Source organism: Cydia amplana, chromosome 17 (genome assembly GCF_948474715.1).
Source record: "Cydia amplana chromosome 17, ilCydAmpl1.1, whole genome shotgun sequence".
Taxonomy (NCBI): Eukaryota; Metazoa; Arthropoda; class Insecta; order Lepidoptera; family Tortricidae; genus Cydia; species Cydia amplana.
In genome coordinates, this window is record NC_086085.1 from 6,719,857 (window position 1) to 6,743,123 (window position 23,267).

The following is a 23,267-nucleotide window of genomic DNA, read 5'->3' on the forward strand; positions in this document are numbered from 1 at the left end:
GGGCTAACCCTGGACTCCCTCGAGCATGGGCCGGGATAACCCTGGACACCTCTTGATGTGGGCCGGGATAACCCTGGACACCTCTTGAATTGCGAGCCGGGATAACCCTGGACAACGCTCTTCTTTCTTCCTTCTTCGTCTCTTCTTAATTTGAGTTTTGTTTCTTGGTCATCTTTTTCTTTCTTCTCTTTCGTTTTCAAAATGCGTGGGAGGGTTCTGTTAATAGGAAGGTTCTTTCTTGAAAATGCGCAGGAAGTTTCTTTCTTGAAAAATAGGTTCTTCAACTTGAATCTTCATTAGGGTGATCTTCTTGCCTTGACTTCTATCTTCATTCTCGTATGCGGTGCGCCGTGGTATTCTTCACTTTCCTGGTTCTCTTCTGGTATGGGTCGCCATGAGATGACTTGGTAGTCGGAGGGTCGAAATGGAGTTTAAGTAAAACCAAACATTACCGAAGTTGTGTTGTATTCTCGGTATCCAAGCATAGAGAGAGTAAATCTAAACTTAACACATATATTTATAGGCTATTATTGCTTACATGCTATTTATACAATTACGTGCGTCGCATAATTATGTCGCAGGCAGTAACGTATAGTTACTGTTAATATGTTAACTTGGGCATATAGTACAAGTATGACAATTTTTTTTAAGTCCAGTCAGCTTTACGTGTTTCCCTGTCGGCCAAATCTCTTCAATTTATATGATAATATTTTATAATGACTCTCTTTTTATTGTTTTTCTTCCTAACCTTCCGTAAAATTAAGCTCCTTCGTAGGATTTGGCTTGTTGACATTTAATTTTATCCCTTGAATATTGGTTCGCAAGCCTCTTTTGTGTCCAAGTTCCTAAAATATCTTAGCGAAATTAAAAAGTCAATTACAGATTTATTTTTATTATACATTCTCAGTAAAATTACCTTTCTCGGATTCTTTGCTTATATGCTTTATTACCTCATAATCTTCTATACAACTGAGTGGATTTTAATAATTACAATCTATAAATGTATACGGAGCCTCCTTAAGGCAAGTGTACATATTTTTGGCCTGGGATGTATTTACTATAGAGTCTATAAAACACCAAATAACAGGTGTAAAAGCAAAAAAAAATTAAGCTAAAAATGTGTCAATTTTATATGATTTATATACGATTAGGTAATAAAGTAAAGATAAGAATCGATTTTAAAATTTGGACATAGTTGCCTTGCCTCTGTCTACCTCACTTTATATACGACTAGCGAGTCTAGCGACCCGCTCCGGCTTCGCACGGGTTAACAAATTATACATAAACCTTCCTCTTGAATCGCTCTATCTATTTAAAAAACTGCGTCAAAATCCGTTGCGTAGCTTTAAAGATCTAAGCATACATAGTGACAGACAGACAGCGGGAAGCGACTTTGTTTTATACTATGTAGTGATACTAGTGATAGTGATAGTGAAGTTTAGGTATCTACCCACTTTATATTGGGTAGGTATATGATCTAAAACCAAACTCCCAAATTTCTCAACGAAGCTCATCACGGCATCAATCATTCAGTAGTCGTTAATGAGCAGAAAAAGGGTGACCAGACTAATAACACACCAGCCACGTCTGACCTCGATCCCAAAATAAACTGCAGCGAACAAGGGTCCTTTTGTAAAATGGTCACTGATGCTTTACAAGAACTCGGTGTTAAAGCAAAACTAGTAGGACCATAGACCAGGATACACTGGTGGATTAAAATTAACTTTATAATACGTTGTAGACGTCACCAACCATTATGAAGGGCATAAACTTCTGTTAAAAGTCGTTTATCGGTACCTTTAAAACGTGATAGTGGTTTGGAGGAGTTATTTTAGTAAAACGGATGCTTATTTGTTATAATTAGCGATCAAAAGGGTTTTATGGACCGGATTTTCAAAATGTGTTATGATTTGTTTATAGAATTATTTTTCATAATTGATGGGTCTTTGGCGTCATTTCTTTTGTAACAAAGGCAAATTTCGTGTTGAAATATTGGCTATGCATCCATGTGTTATGCAGAATACGTCTAAAAAACTGTTTGTAGTTTATTATCAAGGGACTAGAATTATTAGTCAATCTACACATTGTAAATCATCTCCGCATTCTTATTAATTTGAATGACTTTTAAAACAAAAATAACGCAAATACATAGTTCCATTTATATTAACATTGTATTATTTTAAAGCAATTTTTTCGGTTGTATTTTTTTATATTTATTAATTATTACCTCAGAACTCCGTCATTTCTCAACCGATTTTTTTGACACATTTGATAAAGTGCATTTGCTTATGTAGATTTGTTTTATTAAATATTGTTAATTAATCGGTGGTTAGCCTCAGCCAATTAAGGAAGGCTCGGCAACGTGCATCTGAAACATTTTAACTCTACTATCTGTAAATGCAAAGGAATTTCAACCTATTTTCAGTACGTACCATAATGAGGCGTTTTGAAACTAAAATATGGTGCGAAATATAATTTATCACGACCAACGTGTTGACTAAACGCCTTATAGGTAGCGGCAACATAACTTACGCCTACCGCCCCTCCGACATTCTTCATACTGTCAACATTACTATTAAGGTAGCTGTGATAGTCATAAGCGGAGCGGGCAGCGATTATAATTAGGTTTAGGTCACGGCAGTGTTACAAAACGTTTACCCGCAAACATTTGATTATCTTTATAGGTACTGTTAACGTTACTATAAGACGCCAGTGCCAAGGGAGCGGGTAGATAATTTCACAAAACTGAGTTTTGTAGGTTATTTTGTGAAGGAGTTTTCAAATTACGAACTTAATTTGAAATTTATGTTTTGACAAAGAGTGGGTTTGAGCTCCAAAGCAGTAAATTAGAATGCAACCGGGATACACGCTAAGATGATAGAGACACTTATACTTTTTGAACGAATTACAAAGTGCACCAGTTTAATAAATTCTTTTTTGTATAACACGATTGCTGGAACAATGTGTAACTCGTAGTTAAGCATGCTTTGCGACAATTTTGTGGACTTACGGGCTGTTCTGCAGTGAGCGACATAAAATTTGCCAAAACCAACGACTGTGATACAACTAGGGAACAAGTTTAATTATTTTATTAAACATTTCCAAACATTATTTGAGAGAAATTAACGGGGTACCGCCGTGACCAGGTAGCTTAAAGGTAACTTTAGCCGCGTTAACTGAAGACGTCGGTTCGGTTAAGTCTATTGGAGGGATTTGTCAGTTTTCTTTCGTAGGTATTAGCATTTATATCAGTTGACATTTAGATAGATTGAAATTTGAAGAATCGCTAATCCTAGCACTCACCACAAACAACATTCTTCCTATGAAACTATGAAATAAGGGATTCGACCATTTTTTCTCTTGGCATTCCATTTACGCCAGGGGAATACGCATGTGTACTACCTTCTCTAGTTTAACTACTTTTTCTGCGGGAATTCTTGGAATATTCCACAGTATTTTAGTTAATTAGTTGACTAAATTAGGGGCCGTTAGTTAGTTCATTTCCACGATATTTTTCGAGTAATTGCACCGGAGAGAGTTGAGAAATTAACTCGGAAGCGGGAATATTTTTGCAATTTTAGCTACTAAGTTATAAGACTGCTTTTATTAATTTATTGAGGAAAAAGTGGCATACTTAACGGAGCGGAGATTTAAGAGCTTTATTAGTTACTAGTTGTTGCCCGCGACTTCGTACGCGTAGATTTGTATATTGGTACTATTGGTTATATATTCTACATTAGCTTATTATGCAAAATAACATTATGCAGCAAAAGATAGCAGTAGGGACTGTTAATCATTTGTTAATTATTATACACAACCTGGCTACGACGTTTCAAGCCCCTAACTGAATAAAATTGTTCTCGATATAATCCCTCTCAACCCCCAGCATATTTTCAAGTCCACTATTTAGTAAAACCTACTACCTAACTACCTATTTACGAAGTTTGAAGTTCCTAGCTTTAAATACAATTTGAACTCTCTACCAACTTTCAACCCCTTCTTAAACCTTTTAGGGGATGAATTTTTAAAGAAGCTGAAATTACTTTTCATGTATTCTAATAATATGCCTTTATACAACGATTCAAGTCCCGCACTCAAATAAATGTTTGACCTCCATACAAATTTTCAACCCCTTTTTTACCAACTTGAGGGATGAATTTTCAAAAATGCCGAAATTACTTTTCTTGTATTCTAATAATATGCCTTTATATAAAGATTCAAGTTCCGCACACAAACAAATGTTTGATCTCCATACAAACTTTCAACCCCTATTTAATCATTTTAAGGGATGAATTTTCAAAAGCGCTGAAATTACTTTTCTTGTATTCTTATAATATGCCCTTATACAAAGATTCAAGCCCCGCACTCAAAAAAATATTTGATGTGCATACAAACTTTCAACCCCTTTTTCACCACCTTGGAGGATGAATTTTTAAAAACGCTGAAATTACTTTTCTTGTATTCTTATAATATGCCCTTAAACAAAGATTCAAGTCCCGCACTCAAAAAAATATTTGATGTGCATACAAACTTTCAACCCCTTTTTCACCACCTTGGGGGATGAATTTTCAAAAACGCTGAAATTACTTTTCTTGTATTCTTATAATATGCCCTTGTACAAAGATTCAAGTCCCGCACTCAAAAAAATAATTGATGTGCATACAAACTTTCAACCCCTTTTTCACCACCTTGGGGAATGAATTTTCAAAAACGCTGAAATTAGTTTTCTTCTCTTTTATTATAATATATTTTTAAAAAGTTTCAAGTTCCTAGCTTACAATAAAATTTGAACCCCAAGACAAACTTTCATCCCCTTTTTAACCCCCTTAGGGGTTTAATTTCCTAAAACGTCGCAATTACTTTTTTTTGTAATCGGCTATTATGCCTTTCTAAGAAGTTTCAAAGCATTTGTATTGGATTCAAACTTTCAACCCCTTTTTAACCCTGTTAGGGGATGAATTTTCAAAAACGCTGAAATAACTTTTCCTGTATTATAATAATATCCCCATACACAAAGTTTCAAGTCCCGCGCCCGAAATTTTTTTTAATTTCCATACAAACTTTTAACCCCTTTTTCACCACCTTAGGGGATGAATTTTCCAAAACGCTGAAATTAGTATTCTTGTATTTTAATAGTATATCTTTTTTACGAACTTTCAAATTCGTAGCTCAAAATAAAACTTGTACCCCATACAACCTTTCATCCCCCTTTTAACCCCCTTAGGGGTTGAATTTTTCAAAATCGCTTCTTATCTCTTGTACACTTTACAAATGCAACCTAGTGTGCAAATTTCAACTTTCTAGCTTTTGTAGTTTCGGCTCTCCGTTGATGAATCAGTCAGTCAGTCAGTCAGTCAGTCAGTCAGGACACTTGCATATACGAGGGGTATTCAAAATATTCTCGGTATGAGAATGAAAACAAACAAGTACGAAAAGTTTGATATTTTTATTTTTCAATATACTCCCCCCCTATGTTCATACACTTAAAAGATCGATCAATTATTTTTATTAATCCTGCATAAAAATATTTTTTATCTTTGGTGTAAAAATGCTCCTCCACTGCCGCCTTCAATGCTTCATCATCGGAAAATTTATTTCCACGCAGATCCTTTTTAAGATTGGGGAACAAAAAGAAGTCGCTGGGGGCTAAGTCCGGACTATACGGTGGGTGAGTAACAGTTTCAAACCCACATTCAACAATAGCTGCCTTGGCAATATGAGCAGTATGGACGGGGGCGTTGTCATGCAGAAGCATAACACCTTTGGTTAACTTTCCTCGCCTCTTTTCTTTGATTGCATCCTTTAATTGACGTAGAATGTTAGCGTAGTACTGTCCTGTGATATTTACACCTTTTTCTTTATAATCGATCTGTAATACTCCTTCACGATCCCAAAATATCGTGGCCATGACCTTGCCAGCTGAAGGGATGACCTTGAACTTCTTGGGATGAGCTGAACCCTTAATGTGCCACTGCATGGACTCTTGTTTACTCTCTGGGTCATAATGATGAACCCAGGTTTCATCTCCAGTAACTATTCTTTGCAGCACCTCATCAGGATTTTCACCGCACAGGTCAATAAAATCGGAACAACAAGCTACACGCATGCCTTTTTGAAGCCGAGTCAGCATTCGCGGAACCCATCTTGCACTTACTTTTGACATATTAAGATGGTCATGGATAATATCATGTATGGTACCAATAGAGAGATTGGTTACTTGTGCTATAGATTTTACCTTCACTCGACCATCTTCCAATATAAGTTTTTCCACTTTATCAATATTTTCTTGTGAAGTAGCTACTACAGGCCGGCCAGGTCTAGGGTCGTCTTCAACACTCTCCCTTCCACGTTTAAACTCGCTTGACCACTTTTGAATGGTAGATAAAGAAGGAGCAGACTCACGGTAACACAATCCATTTCCTCTTTTATGGTTTTTTGATTTTTACCCTGTTTTGTCAAGAATTTTATCACGCATCGATGTTCTAATTTAGTTAACATTGTCAATTCCCACATGATGTTCATGTTTGTTCAGCAATTGCAGAAAAACAAAAGAACATCTCGCTTCGAATTATACTTTTTTTTAATGTCAATGAATAAACCTTAGCGGCCAGTAACGAAAGAAATTTTAGAAGAGGTTGTAAGATATCAATACCGAGAATATTTTGAACGCCCCTCGTATATAGAAGATTGAGCATCTAATAATCATAATTCCATTCACATTTAGATACGTGGGTACAGGTTAATTATAAGTGTTAATAGTTTAGCTATATTTAATTTCATTTTAGGCTTAACATTTTATTTCATTTTGTATCAAATGCGAATTTAATATAAATATACCTTAATACGTTATTTTCCAATCAATCATGATTTCTATATTATTTTATCGGTATAATAAAACGATTTCGATTACTTTGCGTAGTTAATCTTAATCATTAGAGATAGTGAAATAAGCAAATCATGCATTATTCTGAGAATATCCATATAACTAGCCTATTACAATTATTGTCATATATTTTGCAATGCAGGATTTAACTATATATACGTAATACCTAAGCTAAACACCCATCGGCTTGCTAATTTCTTTTTTCCCTGGCCATACCACTAAAAGATATAATCGGACCAAGGTAACTCTGCATCGCAATTGCAATGACAAAGTGTGAGAATGTCATCATCATTAATGTCAAAATCTATCAAAATATGACGTTAATGTTAATAATGACAATCCCTCACAAACTCGTCGGTACAAAGATATCTTAGACGGACTCTTTTTCATTTCATTTGGGTTTTAAATTATCCTAACTTTCAAAACAATCTTGAAAACTTCAAATCTGGAATCAGTATCAGTGGAATTCCAATTCTACCATAGCTACAATGGAATCGCAAAACTTAGGCAGTCCCCGACAATCTTCGAATAGTTCGCGTTTCATAATCGAATCCTTCCTTATCTATTGTGGTAAGTTACAAGCCGATAGTTTTTATCAAAGACGATGTACGAAGAAGATTATTATAGATTGAGTTATACGTATGTGCTAAACGAGATGGTGCTGTACAGTTTCGTACTTTATAATTTCTGATTTGACAACTCAGTGGCCACAAAACATATGGCCCAGTACAGCGCCATCTGTTTCGGCTGGCATAGTGTGGGCATAGTAGATGCACGTTATTATTTGTTACTTGTTAGACTTCAACTCTCTATTACAATCAATTCATTTGTTTTTTTGAGTCCGATATTGTGTCCGATATCCGTATTGAGTTATTACTGACGTAATTACAGGTTTAGGTTTCAGTTTGATACGGATAGCTTGTGTACCGTAAATTGAATAGTAGCATTTTTTAAATATTAATTAAGAAGAATGATGTATTTAATTTAGTTATATAGTCTTTGGTTCCAGAGAGCAGAGGAACGAAATATTGTAAAAATAAAATAAGTACCTATAAAATATGCATCATTGTTGTTGAAAAAAAAAACCGGCCAACAGCTATGACGGGCCATGCTCAGTGTAGGGTTCCGTAGTTACCCGTCCATCTCAATAAACCTTGAACAGGTGCTATTAGTATCATGTACCTGCATAACAAGCAAAAGGAAGTTAGGGTCAAGGAGGGAACAGTGGATCGGTAGAAAAAGACCGGGAAAAGCGGCCAAGTGCGAGTCGGACTCGCCCATGAAGGGTTCCGTATTTAGGCGATTTATGACGTATTAAAAAAAAACTACTTACTAGATCTCGTTCAAACTAATTTTCGGTGGAAGTTTACATGATAATGTACATCATATTTTTTTTTAGTTTTATCATTCTCTTATTTTAGAAGTTACAGGGGGGGGACGGGACATTTTACCACTTTAGAAGTGTCTCTCGCGCAAACTATTTAGTTTAGAAAAAAATGATATTAGAAACCTCAATATCATTTTTGAAGACCTATCCATAGATACCCCACACGTATGTGTTTGATGAAAAAAATTTATTTGAGTTTCAGTTCTAAGTATGGGGAACCCCAAAAATTTATTGTTTTTTTTCTATTTTTGTGTGAACATCTTAATGCGGTTCACAGAATACATCTACTTACCAAGTTTCAACAGTGTAGTTCTTATAGTTTCGGAGAAAAGTGGCTGTGACATACGGACGGACAGACGGACAGACGGACAGACAGACAGACATGACGAATCTATAAGGGTTCCGTTTTTTGCCATTTGGCTACGGAACCCTAAAAAACCCCATCAAATTCCGTTACGTAGTTTAAAAGATCTAAGCATACATAGGGACAGACAGAGCGGGAAGCGCTTTGTTTTATGCTATGTAGTGATATAAAATAACACAGTTTCAGTGTAATTTGTTGCAAATGACACTATTTTTCTGCAACAAGTGTGAACGTACTATTAATTGCCGGCACAATGTCACAAATCCAGCGGCAACGTTAAAAGCAAATCATACCACCATCAATAAACGCCTGAAAGCATCATTTCTGTCAATAGTAACAATGCAACACGGCTACTCCATTACAGAATCATGTCAAGTCACTGCCCATTGACAGATGATGCCATTTCGGTCGGGAATCGAACCAAATACCGCCGAGGGGACGTGCTTAACGATCCGTATGATTTATTACTGTCATTACTTCACACTGATATTAAAAGGAAAATTATGAACACAATTGATAATCGATTATGAACTTTAACGTGATACCGTCAAAGGTTATTATGCTTTTTACGAATATGGTAGTTAAGATGGTTTGTTAATAAATACACTGATAGAAAAGAACGTTATAAGCGGCCAATATTTGCGTTTTTGAGCAATTTCCTCCATATAATAGGATTTTTCTGTAGGTCACACAATTTGCAATTAACTGTATTTTAATGACTTCTAGTAATTTATTTATAATTGCTTTTATAATAGGTTATACTTGCGCTTGTAATATGGTTGAAAATAAAGGCGCACTGTAATTGGCCAATAATAGGCCTATTATGAGTATTTATTATAAATTTGATAATAAGGAAAATGTGAGTAGAAATTATAGTGACTCATTTTTAGAGGTTAATTATGATACTTTTACCATACAAACATCAATGACGTAGGTATACGCCTTACTAGTTCCTATTTAATTATTAATCGATATTTCCAGGGTTCATGTTTGTATGTGAGTTTCTTTATTCCACCATAACTTCTGAATGCCTTGACCGATTTAGTTGTATGACGTATGGTTAGAATCCTTACGTCAGCCCAAGTGACATGGGCTATGTGACGTTATAATAATAAAAACAACACGGCGGACTTAATACAGTACGATAATGCGCGACCTTATTCAAAAACTTGCAAACCTATCGGACAGGTGTAACAAAATGTTTTTTCAGTTCACTTTCAACTGCAGTCGTTTTTTTTTATTATTTGTAATTGTTTTAGTTGTTATTATTTTTTTGTGTTGATTATTGAAACTTAACTTACTAGCCAACTGAACTTTCATATCATAAATGTTCACATCTAATTAAAAGCAGACTGGCTCTAATGTTCAACATTAAAATACTCATACTTTTTTTGTTGACCGCTGTTTTAGACGTTTAAAAAAAGAACGCGCAGTAGTTTAAACGTCATCTCGGATGTCATCGCGCGCCGACAGCTGACGAAACGACACGTCGCATCCCCATCAATTAGGACTTTTTACCGGTTTCGGTTTCCGGTTACCGTTTACCGAATCGGTATCGGAGCGGTGAGGGTGTGCGTGAATTGTTTCATGATGACTGTTGCCGTTGCATAAATATTGTTAGTATGGTTGTTTAGATTTTTTTAGTGAGTGAGTGTGGATTAATTAATGAGCAATTAATGAGCTTCAGCGTTCAGTTTAGAAAATATTAATTCTCGAGGTTGGAATTTAATAATTAGTATTTTATTTACAAGCATGTCTACATAATGTTTTTTTTATATCACGTCGGTGGGAAAAAAGTGAAAAGGCATATTATTAGTTTGTTTTATACTATGTAGTGTGCAGTTCGCGCACGATGTTTAAGCCTAGGAAGCGGAAACGAGCACCGCGCCGAGTATCTTGTGAGTGAATAGGATGATTCCTCAGTTTTTTTGCCCAAGTCTATCTAAAGAGCCAAAAATATGTCATAACGGGTCATAATGTCTATTTCTGTTCGTCAAAATAAAAAAATCCGAATCACCCTGCACCCAGTTAACTGGGGACAGACACCCTACTGTTTTTATGTTCACGGTTTGAAAAAAAAACTAATGTTTGTCTCATTAACAAGACCGCACCTCGTTTGGTAAAAAAAAACGATTTGACAGTTTCGTGAATTGACACGGTTGATAGGAACTTTCATCGCGTGACCACTGTGCGGGAAAGAGATTTAACTGTGTTTATGTTTTAGGTCCTTTACATTACACTAAATGTACCGTTCGGATCCAGACTACACCAGCATTATTGCTGCAGTTTTTCAGCGCGACAATACTGCTGACTGCAATCACAGCAATACTGGAGCGGAGATGCTAATGTAGTCTGAATCCGAAAAGTTACCTTTATCGTGTATTTTTAGATACTAAGGGCCACTTGCACCATCTCACTAGCCCTGGGTTAACCGGTTATTCCTGGAGTTACCATGGTTACCAGTACAATTTGATACTTGGTTAATGATTTAACCGCTTAACCCTGGTTTAGTGGGACGGTGCAAGTGGCGCTTAGAGAAGTAAGAAAACCGGTAGGTACGTTATACGTGAAAGTGCTGGGCCGCCTCTTTATCTGGCAAGACGTGGCTAGGGGTGACATGCGTGGGTCAAACAGATTACTGTGTTATCGTCTTTCCTGTAGACATACACAAGAGTTAAGGGCTATAAAGGTTAGTTTTCTTATTTAACCCTTATCCACGTGAAAAGGTCCTCCTTTTATTTAGAGAACTATGTATGAGAAAATCATTACTTACACAAGCCACAAGCTGTTAACTATTGCCCACAGGAGAGAAAACTAGTGTGTTAGCACTAACAGTACATTTTTCTCTCCTGTGGGAAATAGTTAACAGCTTGTGGGCATGTAAGTAATGATTTTATCATAGTTCTCTAAATAAAAGGAGGACCTTTTCACGTGGATAAGGGTTAAATAAGAAAATTAAGCTTTATAGCCCTTAACTCTTGTGTATGTCTACAGGAAAGACGATAACACAGTAATTTGTTTGACCCGCGTGCCAATGGTCTAAATAATGAGGATGCCATCGGAATATGTACGCTAATAGAATAGGAAAGCGAGAAAAAGAGGGACAGAGAACGTACCCATTGTCCCCATAATGGGTACGTTCTCATTATCCCTATAATGCTAGGTATGTGCTCCGTCTCTCTAGGTATTTCTAGTGATAGTAGGGATACTATACCTACTAATATGTAAATGCGGAAGTAGTTATGGCCTGTCCGATTTGCTAAGATTATGTCCTTCCATGGTGTAGGTACTTGATCTTAGAAAGTCGGACAGGCTATAACTCTGTACATCTATTCTGTCTATTACTCCTTCACGCTTAAAACTGAGCCGATTTATGTAGATGAATGTTTTTATTTTAATATTATTATTATATTTTTTTATGTAATTAGAATAGATTAGAATAGAATAGTTTTTTATTCGTAAACACACAGACAAAAAACATACATAGAAATAACATAGTGAAAAATAAAGTGTGACGAAATAGCCCCATCTCAGCATGTTGCTGGCGATTTCCAGCGCTGATCTTCCGAACCATCAAGTGAGAAATAATCACGGAAGGTAACAGACAAAAAAAAAAGAAACATAAAATAAGCCGAAAAATAAAAAAATAAAAAAATTCGACAATTAATTCGACATTAAGAGACCTTATACATCTCTAAGTAATTGTATTTACCTTAGTTTGATTTGGTAGTTGCAGTTGTATTTAATAATTGTTGATGTATTATTATTATTTTTTTGCTTGTATGTAAATTCAATGTTGACGTGTAAAAGTGCCCTTGTGGCCTATTTGCTGAATAAATGTTGAAGTTTGAAGTTTGAAATGTTGTGTGGAAGTTTGAATGTCGGGTCAATGTTCATCACACATCACTTTATAGAATACCTTAATATTTCCCGAAGAGCAGTCTAAATATCGAAGAGCTATAACCAACTCCAGTTTCCTATCGATCTACTTATGTTTATTTATACTAATACTGCATACTTCAACATTGTAAATACCAAATACGACAAAGTAACAACAGCAAAGTATCAAGTTCCTAACGCCGAACAATAACTTAGTAGAAGACACCCTTCACATGAAGCTCAAGTTTTCGTTGAATCGCTGAGTTCTCAACTCGGCACAAGGCCTGAGGTGGATTCTAAAAGGTTCCATGCCCATCGCCTATCAAAAACCAGTATAAATATAATGTTTTTCTACTCCAGCACTTAAATGTGTCAATTAAATGACTGACAGTGATATCTAAAGCAATGTCATTTGAATGATTTGTCTATAGGCTCATAAGATGACTGCTAGCAGTCATCTTATGAGTATAATACAACTGCTTTATTTCTTTTAAAGATACAAGTTCCGATCATCTTGATTGAAAGAGGTATGTTTTCATTTACAATAATAACTCTTTTTTTTTTTAATAATAACTCAATTTTTTTTAAATAATAACTCTTTTTTTTAATAATAACTCTTTTTTTTTAATAATAACTCTTTTTTTTAATAATAACTCTTTTTTTGCTGCAGCTGTCATAGAAAAAGTAATGTATGCAACAGCTCATAATTGGTTCTTAAAATTCTCGGGTCTTTTTTTACAAAACTCGACTACGTCTCGTTTTGTAACTTCGACCCTTGAATTTTAAGAACCCTTATTATATCACTGTTGCATAAACTACTATTAAATGTGTAAAAAATATGTACAAACAAATACCACACTTCTAATGGTTTTCTTAAGGCAATGTGTTCACTAAGCGATAAGTATTACATGCCTACAAGTCCCCTTATAATGCTTGAATTAACAGTGGTATGCAGTAATGAGAAAGTTGCTTAATAATTAATTTGGTGACCAGAAGTTTTGACACTTGCTTTTAAGTGGCATCGTTGGTACGTGACTTTCAGTTGTAGGTACTATTTCGTTAAATATTAATAAGTTTAGGAATTACATTTTCAGATATTATCCTTTGTTCCATGTTTTAGGACAAAAGCTGAAATTTCAAGTCAGAGTCAAAATTTCATCCAAATCGTTTTCTTCATTTCTAAATTTCGTGATCGTCTGTATATTTATAATAATATACCTACCTACTCTTATTTTATTTTCACTTATTATTTCTTTTCAGCTGTGGTATTTTGTACAGAACTCGGCGACTGTTGAAATGAAATTGTATTCTTAACTAAAGGCCGATTTTTCATTAAACTTCGGGCAGTCTGCCGATAGTCCGCAAAGATTCTTGTAGCAATTGTAATTATTAACAAGTGATAAATAATACTGCTTATTTTAAATAATGTCTTGGCTATAGTCGCATAAAGCCGACCCCAGTAAACAAAGATGTCACCCAAGTTACTCTTTCCATACAATATATATTAATAATCTCGTTGAAAATTAATTATATAACAAAAAGGCACTTGATGCTTTTATCTTATTTTCCTCAAACAATGTTGACTGAGTTTCGAAGTTTCCTTAAGTGGCAATTAATTACATTTCAGAGTTGTAACATAAATTTTGCTCGGAATCCAACAACGCAAAATATGGCTGCTTTTGTTCCGGGGTGCAATGTTAACGGAAAGTTCCGAATTTTCGAGTTATGAAGTATAAAATGTTGTCTCATGAAATGTTAAGTGAGGCGAACGAAAGTGAGGCTGCGCCATGATCATTAGAGAATTAACTCGGATTAAGCTTAAGATAAAAATGTTTACATGCCTTATGTTACCTACGAACATTTCTTGTAGCTAACATGTGGAATCTTGGAATTTTGGAAATGGGTAAGTTTTTACCCTATTAAGGCAATTTCACGTTGTTCCCTTGTTCCCAGTAAGTGATTCATGGTGAGCCATAAGTTAGCTATTGAAAATAAATATCGTTAGGTGACAACCAAAACTCACCCATTATAGTAATTATCTACTACCATAAGTTCAGAGCATAGTTAACCGTACCTATACGGCCACCATCAGTTTGTCACTGACATAAACGCCGTCGAGAACGTAATTTACTTTCTATACATCTCGCTCGTACTCGCATATTAGTGCAAACGAGACGTATAGAAAGTAAATTACGTTCTCGATAGCGTAAATGTCAGTTTTGACACTGTCAGTGACTCATGGTACGGGCTCTTAACAAGGTTTTTTTTGTAATGATGTCATTGAGTCTTGGTTGTCACCTGAATATAATATGCTGTTTTTTTCATAGATATCACTGATATTCATGACATTTGGTTTATTGAAGCTGAGTGGACATTTCGTAATCTGGCAACATCACCATTTTCCAATTTCCGAATATTTACATATGTATGTAATCATAATATTATAGCGAGTCTGTTTGGCAAGAGAAGAGTCGTGGAATGTGTTGGGTCTCATACATTCCACGACTCTTCTCTTTCCGCACAGACTCTAATAAAGATGCCATAACAAGACTAGGGGCCCGATCCGGATTTTGTAATAGACATCTATTAGACATCGCCAAGATACGATAACGATATGTTTAAGATCTAACCTGTCAAATTTGACATTTTCGCGATTCTGAAGATACTCTTGAAAGATTTCCACAAGATATTACTTAGAGATCTAATTCACATCTAATAGATCTAACACGATCTATCGTAAAAGTGACATTGGTTGCCCGAATTGCGCTGCAAAAGAGAACTAGTTGAAATCTAAACTATAACGTATCTAGAATGGATCTAGTACGTGTCGTCTCTTGTGAATATCTTGAAGTTCGAATACGGCAGTATGTATTCCTTTAATATTGTCACAAAATAAATTAAGAGCCAGAAATTCATCTCTTCCCGAAATAAAGGTCAAAACTCAAACAAACTCAAAACCTTTAAGAAGATAAGATAAGATATCCGTACGAAACATTGTAACAGTAAATTCGATGGATTAAAATATTACATTATCATATTTCGGCAGTCTAGCGGCCATTTTGGATTTTAATAATAACCGGAAGTAGTTTATGGGTTCATTTGTGACTATCTAGGGGCCCGATTCGGATTTTGTAATAGACATCTATTAGATATCTTTTAGACATCACCAAGATACGATAACGATATGTGTAAGATCTAACCTGTCAAATTTGACATTTGCGCGATTCTGGAGATACTCTTGAACGATTTCCACAAGATATTACTTAGAGATCTAATTCACATCTAATAGATATCTAACAATCTATCGTAAAAGTGACATTGGTAGCCCGAATTGTGCTGCAAAAGAGAACTAGTTGAAATCTAAACTATAACGTATCTAGAATGGATCTAGTACGTGTCGTCTCTTGTGAATATCTTGAAGTTCGAATACGGTAGTAGGGTTCCGGCAGTTAAATAATATGAAATATTGGTGTTGTCACCTGGCGTTGTTTAGATAACGATCTCACACACCCTTAATTTAGTTGAGTTTTGATTAACTTTGCTTGAATACATTATTTTTTATGATTACGAGGATATTACTCGTGTAATTTAATGGGTTCTATGAGGATACTTCCCGTAGCACTTGGTAACGAATGAAAGTAGGTTTATATTGTAGGTATACCTATAATAAGTACACAGTACAGTAAGTATGTTAATGGTGTAAAACTGTAGATGCTAGGTAAAGCTTTATTAAGGGGGTGATACTTTTGATCATTTTTAGCCATATAACTACGTCTTAGATAAATTTTGGTAAGTTGTTTCGGATGTACCTAAGTTGTATTTTTACTTAATTAATCCGGCGTTTAGAAATTATCAGGGGTTTATAATTATAATTGAAGTAGTTAGGATTTTGAAATTATTTCCACAGTTGCACGCTTCTCTGGGGGAGAGAATTTATTTTATTTTTTTTATTTTATTGTATTTTCTGCTTCATAAAATATTGTTAGATGACAATGATTATACTTGGGCTACTGAATACGATTATGTCGATTAGGGATGTTCCCCTGCCATGGAATCCTGTTACCCTTAAAAGCTCCTAAAAAGCTGATATTTCTTGTATATAACTTTGACTTTAAACACCTTGTAATAAAGTCTTTTCTGCAACAACACAACTTAATATGTTGAGATAGGTTCTTTAATAGACATTTGCGAATACAATTTTCCTTTCCCAGAATTAAACGGAACTGGTAACTATCACCACACTTTGAGAGTGTTATATGTTCTCCTCAAATTTAGACTGTATTTTCAAGACAAAAGATATATTTTTGCACTGGCACGATATAATACAAATCTAGTTACGATGACAATACGCATGTATATGAACGTCATTATTTGGATGTCCCTTCACATTACACATGGCCAAGGCGTTAGCCAACTACGTTAAGCACGCATCTGTTAAACACCTTATCTCTTTGAAATAAAGTATAATATCGCTTAAATAGACATGCAGGATAAATAGTTGTCTCTAATCGTTAATAATGTGTTTACATGACAGCCAACACAGAAGCAAATGGAGGTAAGTAAGTAATTTAGTAATGGTCTGATCTTACCATTTGCTTACGGCTATAATCTGATAATAGATTATCACTTTAGTGTTCTGAGCTAATTTTCCTTGTAGCAAAAAACGTTGTGAAAATCTGAAGTGGAGTCATTCGAACTGTAAAAATTAGTATCAATATTATCTCAATTTGACAGCATACTCGTACTCAGTATATCTCGCGATATTGATGACAATAGCCAGCATTATTGAGAGAAGGAAAGTTACGTGCCTTTTCTTTATCAAGAGGAAAGTGGAAGATCGCGCACGATCGCTTCTCCATACAAAAGAAAAAGTAGACAGTCCAATATCCTCTTATTAAGGTTATTACGGATGACTCGACATGAAGCTCCGGAAGCTCCGGCCCGGACACGGCCCGGTCTAACGTGACGTGAGTCATCCTTGCAACTTTATCTGTCAGCATATTTGATAAAAACGTGACATTTATCTGGATAAACAAATACACCTATATATAATGCAGCACGAATAAAAGAAACGAAAAAAGAAACGCAATAAAATGGCGACTTGCGTTACTCATGACCTTGAATAATTCTGGCTCAGTTTTCTTTATATAGTTAGTCCGTTTTAGGTGTGAAGTTAGGCATGGATAGAAAACTTACGTAAAAACGTTAGGAACTCATGGTACCAGTTGAAATTTTTAGTTCTTTAAGTGACCGGTAGAGGCATGTACAAATACTCCATACATTTTCCTTAACGTTCTCACTGTCGTCTGTCATTTACGTAACTCATGGTAGTGCTTCTGCAGTAACCTCTAAATGTTCCCACGTAATATTTATGCATGAAAATAGGTACTAATACGTCATTTTCTTAATTGCAACGCTAGTTAACATAATCAGTTTCAGATCCAGTCGATCGGAACGATGATTAATCAATGGGTAATGATGCAGTATTTTGTAGACAGGCTAATGTAAAGTGGGCTGTCACACTAAACCGCCAGTTTTAGTGAGACGCCAACAAAATTGTATTACAGTGACTAAGCAGCGAAGGTATTTGTTTTAGGGTCATTCTTAATTCTATTTGAACTTTAGTTGTAAACCAGGGCTCATTTATACGGCGCGTGAACTCGCATGCATTTTTAGTTATGTAACTAAAATCGCATGCGAGTTGGCGCACCGCTGAATTGGATCCCTTAATAGTCCGTAGTGTTGCAAACGATTGAGGCTACATCCCATTTAGCCGACCGATCAAACACCGCAATATAACGAAACTCGCATGCGAGTTCTCACATCTTCCTTCGCCCTTACTCTCCCCTCTTTTTCTTAGCTATACAAATATTCCTTACTAGGTGAAGGAGATATAGATAGACTTGCGAAAAAAAAACATGATAATAACTCTGCCAATGTAACCTGAAACCTTTTCTCTAATAAACTACTGAAGAGATGTTGATGAAATGTGGAAATAAGAAAGCTTAAGCATAGATGATGTACAAGGAGGTTTATCTATTTTCAGTTCATACGTAAAGCAAATAGATAATTATTTAACTTCAATTCAAATACTTAATAACACCCGTTGTTCTGATTTCAAATATATTTAGTTTATTTTGTAAAATTGCACATCAAGCGAATAAAAGGCGATAATTCGTATAAGAATGGTCTCCATTTTGTGTTATGGTAGACTCTGGCACCACCCAAAACGTCACACTTTTTGTAAGGGCGCGCACACTGACGTATCGGCTTATCCATCATCTCTGAGTGATATATGCCTTTGTTTTAGTTGATTACCCGTGTGGACACGCCCTTAGCTGAATAATGAGTGTAAATTAATTTGTGACTAGACTTAATTGATGTTTGTTGGGGCTTTCACTTTGTAATTTTTAAACGTGACGAAGTTCTAGGAGAAATTTCATCAAAAAATAATCAGAACGATTTTTGACACTGTAAAGAGGGACAGGGACTTACCAAAATGTTAGGGCTCATTTAGATGGCACGCAAAGAATTATTCATTTTAATTCAGCCGACTGATCAAATGTAATCAAACTCGTATGCGAGTTCTCGCACAGTCAAGATAAACCTTAAAGGTTCTTTTAGACGGTGCGAGAACCCGCATGCGAGTTTCATTACATTGCGTCATTTGATCGGTCGGCTGAGTTGATGTAACCTTAATGATCCGCAATGTAACCGAAATCGTATACGAGTTCGCGCACCGTCTAAATGAGCCCTTAGGTAATATCTACCTACTGTTTATTTCAGGCAACAAAAAATCAGAAACTTTCCATATTACTCAAGAATACAAGAAGGTAGGTACATTTTGATTTAAACTTAGTAATCTCCTGTCTCATTGTCGACTGACAGCTTCTTAGCTGTGCCAGGGCCGAAACCTCCAGTTTTTTTAAAGAAACTGACGCTGTAAGGAGTCTATGGATCCCAAGGGACAAAAACATCGCAAAACTTTAGTCATTTAACAGGCAATCCCAAGAAATTAAAAAGCCATCCGCTATCTTTGGACAGATTTTTATCCGTTTTAGTCTGAAAGGGGATGACAATCTCGTTATAAAGTTTGTTGTGTACTGTTTAAGGTGTGCAAAGAAGATTATAATATATTCTTTAGAATCATGAGAAGATTTTATTTAAACCATTGATGGCCTAGTACAGCCATACTCTAAGTGTGTTCCGCGGAACCCTAGGGTTCCGTGACACCTCTGCAGGGGTTTCGCAAGAATTTAGAATAATAACAAAATACACTTCTAAAAACTATTGTTTTATTGTAGGGTTCCATCAAGTATTTCGCTTTCCAAAAGGGTTCCGTCAAAAAAAAGATTGAGAACCGCTGGCCTAGTACTTGAAGGTAAGGCGTGCGACTTTCAAACTGAAGGTCGTGGTTTCAAACCCCGGCTAGCACGAATGAGTTTCTTCAAACTTATATATGAAATATGTATCAGTGAACATTTTTCTATAGATTTCTGTGAAGGAAAACTTAGTGAGAAAACTGGAATATAGTCTCAATAAGGCTTAGTTTCTTTACTGTGCCTATGCCAATCCGTAGGCTTAGGTTACTGAGCGAACCCCAGTGTATATAATAATGTTGGTTAATAGTCTGGAATTCAGTTCGATTTATTCAGATTAGGTACATTTTTACCGAGGCTACCAAAAACATCAAATATTTTTTTTAATCTATTTACTCGAACAATATTTAGCACTAAAATCTTTCGCTAAACTTTTTGCATTCTTATATCTAAGTAAATTTTGCGCGAAATTTCCTGAAACCCTCCAACGAGTACAGTCTATTTCACTAAAGTATCTGCATTAAGGCTGTATGTATTGTAAATATAAACATATAGCCGAGTTCAGGGGTGCAACATGCTCGATAGTTATGATGACAGCTAGAGCACTTTGTTTTAAAACAGCTGAGACACGGTTGACACAGTAACCTAATGTTTCAGCTTGTTCCAGTATTTTTATGCATATACAAGGTCATTTTTGGACCGTTAGCCATATTGTGCGAGGTGATTAGGTAGGTCATACTGAACAACTTTTTATATGGGGCCAAACCCGAAATCCCAAAAAAAAATTCCTTCCCATAGAAAACGTCGACATCCACTCGACCAAAAAACGGCCAAAAAAAATTTAGTGATTTCGGAGTTGGTCCCATAGAAAAACTTGTTCAGTATGGCCTACCTAATCACCTCGCACAATATGGCTGACGGTCCAAAAATAACCCTGTAGGTATAATATGTACTCATAAAAGAATGAAATTCAGTGTTAAATTAAAATTTGATTTGTATAATAATCCTATATTATTATGGAATAATAACATCAATAAATTGCTCTGATAATTAGCTTAAGATAATATTTATGTTAACGATTCATAAGTGCTTGTTGCTAGGCCTACATGAATAAAGTATATTTTGAGTTTGAGTTTGAGTTTGAATGCTAGATGAAGAGTAGGTACAGTTAAAACATAGTATTGAGGAGGTTTAATAAATCGGGTATTTCAAATAATTAATAATCATCATCAAGCTATTTCCATCTCATTTCAAGGCAAAAGTCTAATGGGTCCCTTTAGCCTTACTGAATAGAATAAAATATAACATTTATTCATACATTAATACATTTGACACAGATAACAAATTTTAATTTTTATTTATCGTATGGCATTTATTTTACACTGTTCATTCATGCATAGTTACATAGTTTATAATCTAAATCTACATTTTTCCAAGTAAGTAATGGCTGTTCTCGTTATGGTCTTAAAGTCTTCCACTGGGCCATCGTACTTTGTTAGTGGGCACTCCAAAACGATATGCCGAACGGTTTGCTTAGGGCATCCGCATTCGCAGCATTCTTGGTCGCTCCAACCCCACTTTTTCCGAAGGTGGGCACAGTGGCCAATTCCTGTGCTCAGGCGGTTGAGCATGCACCAGGCACGGCGTGATTCATTAAAGCCAGGCGCGTGGCTCCGCAGGTTTAGCTCGAATAGATCAGATGGGGCGTCTGCTTGCGTCCATTCTTCGAACCAGGCGTCGTTCAGGTTTCACTGTGAGCGTGGTTGGTGGATAAGGAGAGCCGGTGGGTTTCTAGACTTCAGCCTTGTGCACCTGAACGTAGCCAAGTCTCTGTTCAGAGGTAGTTCCGGTCGTTCATGGGCTTTGTCAATTTCTCTGAGCAGGTGGTGTTTGCGGCGGAGCTGAGGGGGCGCAATACCACTTAGGGCTGGGAGCCAGTACACAGGGGTGGGCTTCATGCACCCTGTGATGAGGCGCATTGTAGCATTCAGCTGCGTGTCAATGACGCTTGTGTGGGCGCTGTTGAGCCAGGCGGAGGCGCAGTACTCCGCTGTTGAGTATACAAGCGCCAAGGCCGATGTTCACAGGCAGCTAGCAGAGGCTCCCCACGTTTAATTAAACAAATAAATTGAGATGTGAAGCCGAAATATTCTCCACTCCGCAATGCCGTTGGCACGTCTAACGTGGTCAACGGCGCTGGTTTTATAATGAATCTAGTAAACATTGTTAGCTTTCGTGGATGAACCTATTTGTCCTGGTATTTATCTTTACAATAGACACTAACTGCTTGGTACAAGTCTAAATTTGAAGTCCCGTTATTTAGTTTGAAAATACTCTTGTACCACAGCGGCCACAGATTTATAGAGACTAAGACTTATAAAAATACTGGTAGGTTTCGAGGAGCCCAGTAAAGACTGTGTAATTAAAATGAAACATAATAGTTAAGTTTATTAAAATGAACTTTCTGTAGTAAGCTGTGGTTAGTTGGCGAACGTATCGCGATGTTAAACGTTACAAGGAAAGTTTGGAGGAGGTTCGAAACTACTGCTTATTTAGCGATACTGGTATGAAAACGCTGTGAACATTATTATTACTTTACAGTGCTGTTGCGCAGAGGAAGGCAAAATTATGTTTACACTGTGAAAACTACGTTGAAAATTATTGTACGTGTATACTAGAAATGTTTACTGCTTTTCTTATTTGTTAAAGGTAGTCGCACAACCGTTATATATTCTTTGTAGGAAGCTCCATAATTACTGTAACGCTCATTTATCGCCATCGGTACAGCATCGCCTCGCCTCGGCACAAGCTAAGAGGTGCAGTAACAAATCTTAATACGAAAATTTAACGTAAAAGTGACATTGGTTGCCCGAATTGAGCTGCAAAAGATATCTAATTGAAATCTAAACTACCAGGCGGCCTAGCCAAGGTGACAATCGCTATCGCTTCGCCATCGAATCGCTTTGTGTCTCTCTATCACTCTTCCATATTAGTGTGACAGTGACAGTTGCGTTTCGTTCGCTATGGAGCGTTAGCGATTGACATGTTGTCTACGGGGCCAGGTATCTAGTACAATATCGTATCGTTCTCTTCTCTAGAACGCATCTTGTTTTCCGAATACCGTGGTCTTTCCGAACCTAAGTAACCACGCTCTCAAGTGGTTGTCACTGCACTTGCGTGTCGCTGTCAGCGTGGGGACAGCGCGCTTACCGCCCGTGGTTGCCCTCTAGGCGCCGCGGGTCCACAGGGGCTGTAAGCGCGCTTACCGCCCGTGGTTTCCCTCTAGGCGCCGCGGGTCACACAGGGGCTGTAAGCGCGCTTACCGCCCGTGGTTTCCCTCTAGGCGCCGTGGGTCACACAGGGGCTGTAAGAGCGCTTACCGCCCGTGGTTTCCCTCTAGGCGCCGTGGGTCACACAGGGGCTGTAAGCGCGCTT